Below are 9,106 nucleotides of genomic sequence, written 5' to 3'. Positions count from 1 at the left end.
CTTCAAAGTGGATGGAACTGGAGGGTATTATGCTGAGTGAAGTAAGCCAGTCGGAGAAGGACAAACATTATATGTTCTCATTCATTTGGGGAATATAAATAATAGTGAAAGGGAATATAAGGGAAGGGGGAAGAAATGTGTGGGAAATATCAGAAAGGGAGACAGAACGTAAAGACTGCTAACTCTGGGAAACGAACTAGGGGTGGTAGAAGGGGAGGAGGGCGGGGGGTGGGAGTGAGTGGGTGACGGGCACTGGGGGTTATTCTGTATGTTAGTAAATTGAACACCAATAAAAAATAAATTAAAAAAAATAAATAAATAAAAATAAAACCTACCACAGCCCTCAGATGGATTATTTAAATTTCCACTTTAAGGATGAAAAGATCAGATTTAAAGATCTTGGTAATCCTGTCAAAGGTGCAGGGCTGGTAAACAGTAGTTTGGGGATCTAGACGCAGATCCCTGTTGCCCAGTGTCTTTGCACACCCATTTCCCACCATAGCTTCTGGTTCTAGCACTTGGATGTGTCACTGTGAGAAGAATCATTCAAATAGCCTCCGTAGTTTCAGGAGCAGGGATCAAGTGGAAGCGTGGGACTGGAAATGCGTGACATCCCTGATGCTGTCTTGAGCCTCCTCTGGAGCAGACCCAACACGTGGCTGGTGATTGAACAACACACCAAATCCACCCAGAATTGTGACATCTTGTCATCAGGACATCTTTAAGCTGGGTCGCAGGGACTCTACTCCATATGACGAGCCCCATGATGCTCCAAAATCTCTAGGGCTATATACACATTGTGATCCTGGATGCGTGAGTTTTAGAAAGATAATGTGCTGTGTTAGCAACTATTACAGGACACGACCTACAGGCGTGAGGCAGCAACTAATAATTATATTGATATTTCTGCTACGCAACAAATGAATATTCATACTGAATAGGGGAAAACAAGATAATAAATAGGCCTGTCAGTTCAGGGAAGACTTTGCTGCTAAACGAGTTAAAAATACTTTTGGTTTAGAGTTCTGGGGATTTCAGAATTGCAGATAATGGATTATGTACCTGTTTTTCAAAAACTTCATGCTACCGGAAAACTATATACTGTCAGCTATTTGCAGGGGAGTAAAGAAGAAAATATGACATAAACCTTGAATAATACTTTGCTGTTGACAAAACTGTTTTCACACGTTATTTCGCCCTCAGAGTAACAATGTGAGAGATTTTTATCCTATTTTATTAGTGAGGCTGTTGAAGTTCAGAGCTTGAGAATCTTGCAGACGGTCACGTAGCCAGGAAACAGTAGGACTGGAAACCTGACCTCTATACAAAATCTGACCAGATCTACAGGTTCTAATTCTAATTTCATCTCTTTGTACTGTGGGGCCTTACAAGCCACTTGAGTCCTCCTCCCAGGTTTTCCTTGATTCTCACCATGACTACCACATGGTGAGAGTCACTTCTGACACCAGCTATGTGGGATGTGTTCCTGCACCAAGCAATTCTGTATCACCAGCCGGGGGTCCTACAATTTAACTCCATTCTGACACTATCTACCTGGAGATAGTATTGATCCCACATGTTAAGGGTTCAGTTAAAGTGGGTTAAGTATCCCCCCACTTCAGATACCAATCCCAAGTCTAGGTAGTTACCTGTCCTTTTGCTTGATCAGCTATAAATTGGAGGTTCCTTCAACATCCCTCCTTAGATTTGATTCATTCACTCGAGTGGCTCCTAGGACTCAAGAAAACAGTTGACTTAGTATTTATCAGCTCATTATAAAAGGATGTGATAAAGGATACATATGAACCTCCAGATAGTAGAGATACAGAAGGCAAGGTATGTTTAAGGGCCACAGTTTCCATGTCTTCCCACAGCGTCTCCATGTGTTCACCAACCCAGAAGTGGAAGCGCTCCCAACCACATACTTTTGGGGTTTTTAATGGAGTTTTCACCATATAAGCATGATCCATTACTATCTTCTTTTCCAATCCCTCTCTCTTCTCTGGAGAAGGGGGTGAGGCCGAAAGTTCCAAGGCTCTAATCATAGCTTGGTCTTTTTGGTGACCAGCCTCATCCAGGTGTCCACTCAGAGTCACCTCATTAGAAGAGGAGACACTCCTATCACTGAGGATAGTCCAAGGGATTTAGGAGCCCAGTGTCAGGGACCAGGGTCAAAGACCAAATATTATAAAAAAAAAAAAAAAGTGCTTCTAATGGCTCTTACCACTTAGGAAATTGTAAGGGTTTTACGAGGTCTGTCAGGAACCGGGGACAGAGACGAATTACATGGTTTTTATTATCTCATACCCCTAAGCCTCGCCAAAGTTTGGTTTCCTTGCTTATAACGTAGAGACAATTAGTTTTCTGCCTAATTCAACAGGTTGCAGTGAGAAGCAGATCATACTGTGCTATACAAATGTAAGATCTTATTACTGTACACCTGCGTCGTTTGGCTCAAAATCCATGCGGCCTGGTCAGGACAGGGAGTATTATCTGTGACTCCCGGGGGGGCTCATCAGAACTTACAGAATGGCCAGAAAGGGACCTGTCTTCTCCTGCTGAGTCGAAGCCTATAGCCACAGCTGCAGAGTTCTCATGTTTTAAACTTTCAGCTGATCCCTGAGCACATTCCATTCTCATGATGTGCAAATTTTAAAGGACATTTGCCTTCAAGCGTACTGGAAAAAAATAAATTGAAACCTCTTTTTCAGTCTTTGGACCTTGGGATATATAATTCAAGCAATAAAAACAATGTCACATGTTTTATTGTACATTTCTATGTAATACAGAAATAGATATTAGGGTGGAAGTTATCTTTCTTTTCAATACAGTCTTTTCAGGACCTCATGAGAAAGCAGCTATGCCAAAATCTGCTTCATGGAAAAACTCTTTAAAAGCGTGTCCAGAAAAATGCAATAAAGGTCATTATTATGCCAGGAATTCGGTTGAAATACTGACCAAACCAGTTCCCACCTACATATTTTGTAGGTTACTACCACTCGTCCTCTAATACCACAGGACAAATTGGGCATAGCCTTGTTTTCTCAACACTGGCGTGACGGAAATCTTATACTATGCTTGTCATTTTCTTCCCTCTGATTTTACACGCCCACCAGATTTCTCATAAATAAATAATTAATTAATTTTAATAATTTAAAATTATTGTGTGCCTGCATATAAATGTTGCACATATATGTATGTGTATGTGTGTGTACATTGGACGCATCTTTCTATTGCACATTCATGTACAGATACATACACGTACATAATGTATGTACACATATAGACATAAACACGTTCTATGAGCGGTCTTTCATTCAACAAACAAATATTAGTTATCTCAAGTGAGGCATTGGGAGCAGAAAAAAATAACATAGCCTAATTCCTAGCCTCTAGCAGACATACATTCATGAAAATGAGTAATTTCACTAGTGTAGTAGAAGAATATCATCATAGTTTTGAGGATCCAAGGAAATTGCATAAGAGAGTCTATCTTTTCAATTAGAGAATCTAGGGCTACAGGGTTACTATTTTATATTTTCAGACATGGAATATTGTTTCGTATATAGTATATGCTTAATTTGTATTTCGTTGATTAATATTGGTTGGTTTAAAAAATCTGGAATGCATTATTCTGAAAAAGCAATCAAACGTGTGTCATCCTTGTGCAGGGGCCGTGCAGATCTTCTCTGTATTGTTCCAACTTTAGTATAAGTGTTGCCAAAGCGAGCACTCAAACTTCAGATTTGAAGGTAATGCTTGCTGGAGTGATTTCTGTATAGGACCAACCCGAACTAATGCTTTTTAGATCCAGATTGTGCAGACAATATGCTGTCTTTTCATTTGTTAATAACTTCTTAAACTCCAAAACACAGCAATTAGAATTGGATGACACATATAAAAATTCAGATAAAATGGAAGAAAAGTTATGAATTAAAAATATGTGTGTGGTTTCAAAATGCTTTGGTCATTTCTTTGCTAGCCTCTCATATTTCAAGCCAGACTTTCTCTCTTTAGAGTCAGATATACCAAGTTTCACCGTTGCTTATTGGAAATTTTGATAGGCGATAAGACGGGGAGAGGTCAAAATTCTTAAAAAAAAAAATATATATATATATATATATGTGTATATATGGACGATTACCTGTGGGTTTTAGTAACCTTGGGGGACTGAAGATGGCTCTGACAGCTGAGACAAAAGAGGCCAGGAATGTGCCTCAGATGAGACATTAGGGAGAGAAATTCTCGAAAGTATTCAGTTAGTGGCCTTGGCTTTCCTTGGCATCCTGTTGGTAGGGTCATACACGGAGACAGGGTTGTCACTGTTAATTTCTGTTTAGGAGGCATTCCAAAGATATTGCCGAATAAAAACAATAAACCGACATTGTTATTCTCAGGTATGCGAGCTGTAAAGCTGACACTTTAGCCCTCTGGCCATTTTTCAAGACGTTACCTAATACCTAACCTCATCATGGCGACTGGAGGGAAACATTTTCCAAAGCACGGCCATAGACTGCTGCGACAGAGTCCACCCTAAGCCGTGGACACGAAGGCCTCCTGAAGGGAGTTGGAGGCCCTTCCCCAGAACCGCGTGCGGAAGCCAGGGTGTGAGCTCACACGGCTGGTGAGCGGCTCCCTCTCCACCTGCGCCGCGGAGTCCGACTCTCTGGGCCTCAGACCCGCGGCCTCCACAAGAAACACCTCAACGGGCCCCGTTCTCCTCGGTCGTGATGGGTCTGACTTTCTTTCTTACTCATTTCCTACCCTACATCCCACGCCTTTCCCTCCGCCCTCTCCGATCCAGAGCTCCTGAGAGCTTGTCCCAGGTGAGAGGTTGCCCCACGCCCAGCTCGACACTCGGTGTGCATCAGGGTCACCCGAGAAGCCCTAAGAAATGCCTGCGCCCGCGCCTCACTGCTCAGCTCTTGTAACTCGATGGCCCAGGCCTCAGCACGTGTACGGAACTCGCCGGGTGACTCCGATGGGCAGCCAACACTAACAACCATTGACCTCAGGAGTTGGGGCTTTTTAAACTAAGTGATGAGTCGACAGCAATGCTTCTGGATTTGGGAATGTGTGAGAACGACAACTCCGGTGACATTTGGCAGGGCGTATCGGAGGGGCAGAAAACGGAGGTGGAAACCATGGGTTTATCAAGCCCATCCACATTCGAAGGGGGATCATCCGTGGTGGCTGGAATGTCATTGCAGGTGAAATGGCTCCACTCAAAATCTTCGTCTAGGCCCCATTAAATATTTTGTTTAGATGTCATTTAAAATGTCTTCCGTGATAAAAGATAAAATACTCTCAGAATGCATTTCTGGGGAGGGGGGTTTGTAATTGACAGTGATTCGCACTTGGAGCTAAGGGAAGGTACTTTGTCTATGAATTCTGGGATTAGCTGTCCTTCAGACCGAGGAGAGATGCAGATACCTTCAAACCTATTCTCCATTTTTATGGTAGGTGGTGAATTTCTCCCTGAGATAGTCTGGCTGGGGCCACGCAGCTGATGTCAGTCCAATTGGAGATGGGGAATAGAATAATCCCATCGATTCACTCGGGATCAGAAGCCATGGGGTCACGGAAGCCACCGCTCTGCAAAGGTAATCTGGCCAGAAGATAGGGAAATTGGGAGAAGTTAATTAGAGAACATATTCAGGCCACTGATATGGAAGTACAATTACATGTTCATATTGCTCTCTTGTGCAAAATGGAAGCCGAGAGAAAAAAGTGATCCTGATTTGCCAGCTAAATGCTAGAAAGATAGAATAATCCATTCAATCATGAATTCATTCTTTTAAAATGATTCTACTGAGGTGAAATTTCAAGCAACATAAAATTAACCATTTAAAAGAGGAGTGAAATGTCATTTACTGCATTATACAGTAATGCATAATATTGTATATTGTGCCATCACTACCTCCACCTAATTCTAAAACATTTTTTAACATCTCAACATTAATTTACTCTTTAAATATTTATCCGTGACCCTGTATACAACCCCTGCTGTGCCAAGCATAAGAAACTTTATGAGGAACAATAAAACAATAAAACTCACTTTACTTAAAAAAAATAAATTTTGGAGGGCACCTGGGTGGCTCTGTGGTTGAGCATCTGCCTTTGGTTCATGTTAAGATCCTGGGGTCTTAGGATCAAGTCCTGCATCAGGCTCCCCGCAGGGAGCCTGCTTCTCCCTCTGCCTATGTCTCTACCTCTCTGTGTGTGTGTCTCTCATGGATAAATAGATAAAACCTTTACAAAATAAATTTTCAGTAGGGATCATGGCCATTCTCCTATTAAAATATAAGACAATATACGGTAATGTCTATAAGACCATGACACCGAGTAAAGGAGAGCTGATTTCTGATTTGTGGATGCCAGTAGGTTTGGTGTGAAAAACTTCATAAAGGAGGCAGTATTTGAGACAGGCTTCAAATGATGGGTGGAAGGAGACAGCATACTCCTGGTAGCAGGAGTACCATGAGCCAAGCAAAGAAAGGAAAAGCATGAGAAATACTCAGGGAGTGTTGCATGACTATACCTGGGCAGGATGGGAGGAGTGGAAGGTCAGACTGGAAAAGTAGGTTAAGCCAGTATCATTCCTAGAGATCTTTGAATAACTGATGAAGAGTTTTGGATTTTATTTGCTAAGCAATGACCAGCTCCTGAATATTTTTTTAAGCAGGAAGAAATACAGACAATGCGGTATTTTAGGGAGATAAGTTATGTAATGACCAATTAAGGATGGATTAGAGAGAGGGAAACTGTCCCTTTAGGTAACTCCAGCAACAGCAAGGGCACTGGTCTATCGGTGTGTAAATTGGAGGAGAGAAGCCTCCAAGCCCCTGAAAGCGAGCTAGTGGTGGCCATAAAGGAGGAGGGGTTTTTTTTGTTTGTTTGCTAGTTGGATTTTTTAAGTAGGCTCCATGCCTAAAATGGAACTTGAACCCATGACCCCAAGATCAAGAGTCGATACACTATGGACTGAGCCAGCCGGGCACCTCAAGGATGAGGTTTAAGGAACCTCAACCACCACAGTGGCTTCTAGTCTAAGAACCAACCTTGGTTGCTTTGTCTTAGAGACTGTCTAAATACTTGGCCAGTCTTTTTTTTTTTTTTTTTTTTTAATACTTGGCCAGTCTTACTGATAAATCTCAGGACCGGCTATATAGGTAAATCATGGTCAGGAAGTTAGTAATTTTCTTTCAGTGACAGCCCCTCTAGAGACTCCAGTCCAGTGACACATGGGCCTCTACTGTGACCAGGGCCTGTTTGACCACATGCATGTCATGGCAGGGATGGCTATTCAATTGACAAAGACAATGTCCTCTTTAGCAGAAGCTGATGGTCAGATATGCAAAGAATCCTCTAGCACATGAGGTATGTAGATTTGCTCCACTAGTCATGTTATTGTCGTTCAACAAAAATGTACTGAATACCTACTCTGTGTTAGTCCCTTTCTCATACTCTCTCTCAGGGCTCTCCCAGGTCGGAGAGAGAATATCAAGTCCATTTGCACTGTTTCCCTAAATAATTTACAAATGACGGGTACATGGCATGTTTGCCTCCGCTTCCTGTTTCTCAGTCCAGGTAGCGCAGCTCACAGTCCTCAACATGCTCAACATGGAGCTGCGGGCAACCTCCACATACACTGAGTAGAGGGGACCTATCCGTGTGCCTGCCTCGAAACAGTCTCTTCTTGCTTCCAGTGCTAAAATCCCTAAGCCAGGGCAGTATGGCTTTATCCTCTCCTTCAATTTTAAATGTCTGCCTTGTTTGGGCCTCCTTCAAACTAGGAGAAGTACAAGGAATAAAATAGGTTTATTCAGTCTCTCTTTGATATGTTTGCTACAGACTCCATGTTATCTCCTATTTTCTAGGGTCAATTAAAATGTGTAGGATCAGAAAAGGTCTTATGGGACTGGAAAAGTTTCACTGGAGACCTCTGGGTGCAATATTGGAAGATGAGTCTCCATTGGATATTTGTATGACTCATCCTTTCACCTGCTGGCAGCCCTCAAGCTTTGAATAGTCCTTCTGTCTCCATCCATCTCCTCACTCCTGCAGAGTCCCTCTTGAGGACACTCTCCCAGGTGGGCATCTGGACCACAAGGACATTTTTTTTTTTCCTTTTCCCTTCAATTGTGGAAATAGAGCCACCTCAAATCTGACCCTTCCCTCTGCCACCAAAAAGGAGAAACTCCAGAGGCACCTGGGTGGCTCAGTGGTTGAGCACCCACCTTCCGCCCAGGTCGTGATCCCGGACTCCCGGGATAGAGCCCCACATCGGGCGCCCTGCTCACTTGTGAGTCTGCTTGTCTCTCTCCTTTGCCTCTCTCCCTGCTGGTGCTCGCTCTTACTCTCTCTCTCACCTAAATATAATCTTTAAAAAAATTCTAAAAATGGAAAAACTCCAGATATAGCCTTGTTCGTTGACTAAGTCAAATCCAGTCCTCACATCTTCTAGTTGTTCATAGGTCAGATTCTCTCTGAGCTCCTCCTGAAGCCATCCCTCACTTGGATTGAGATGAAGAGTAAGTGCCCATCATGTCCTCCATGACGAATGTTCAGAATGCCAACAATTCTCCCTTTAAAATCTTACTATTAATCCCTTTAGCCCCCAAATGAATTCTTGGCCATATCTTCTATAGCCTGGAGGTGGATGAGGGGGCTAATCTTGACGGAGTAAGTACACAGTCTCCCAGTATGTCCTTCACGAGTGGTTTAGCATCTGCTTTAGGCCACTGCATTTTTCTCTCTGAAAATCCAAGACAATAGGAAAAGTTAAATTTAACGTCCAATTATATTTCTATTTTTTGTGTGAATTAAAGTCCTGACAAAATTTGCAAAACTATGTGTCTCTGTCCCTTACCTGGAACTCCTCAGAGCAGATACGTTTCCGAACTCATGATTTTTCAGATTTAATAAAAGCAATATGATGCACACATCATAGATTACGCCATAATGACAAATGAATGGCCTTTTGTTGGTTCTGGTCAGATTTGGCCGCCAAATGACTGGTTGCCCGGACGAAATCGGTAGTGGTAGGAATCATGCTCTGCTTTCTCTCCTCCTTCTATTCCCTAACCTTCCACCAATGACTTCC

The 9,106-nt window shown here is 42.6% G+C and overlaps 1 pseudogene; it reads right to left on the bottom strand.

Annotated features, from left to right (window-relative positions):
* Positions 1 to 3,613: 3,613 nt before the first annotated feature.
* On the bottom strand, positions 3,614 to 3,733 carry LOC112650046 (U6 spliceosomal RNA; annotated as a pseudogene).
* Positions 3,734 to 9,106: the final 5,373 nt, after the last annotated feature.

This window comes from Canis lupus, chromosome 19 (genome assembly GCF_003254725.2).
Source record: "Canis lupus dingo isolate Sandy chromosome 19, ASM325472v2, whole genome shotgun sequence".
NCBI classification, from domain to species: domain Eukaryota; kingdom Metazoa; phylum Chordata; class Mammalia; order Carnivora; family Canidae; genus Canis; species Canis lupus.
Note: the sequence above shows the minus strand (reverse complement) of the source record. Positions and strands in the feature narration are given on the sequence as shown.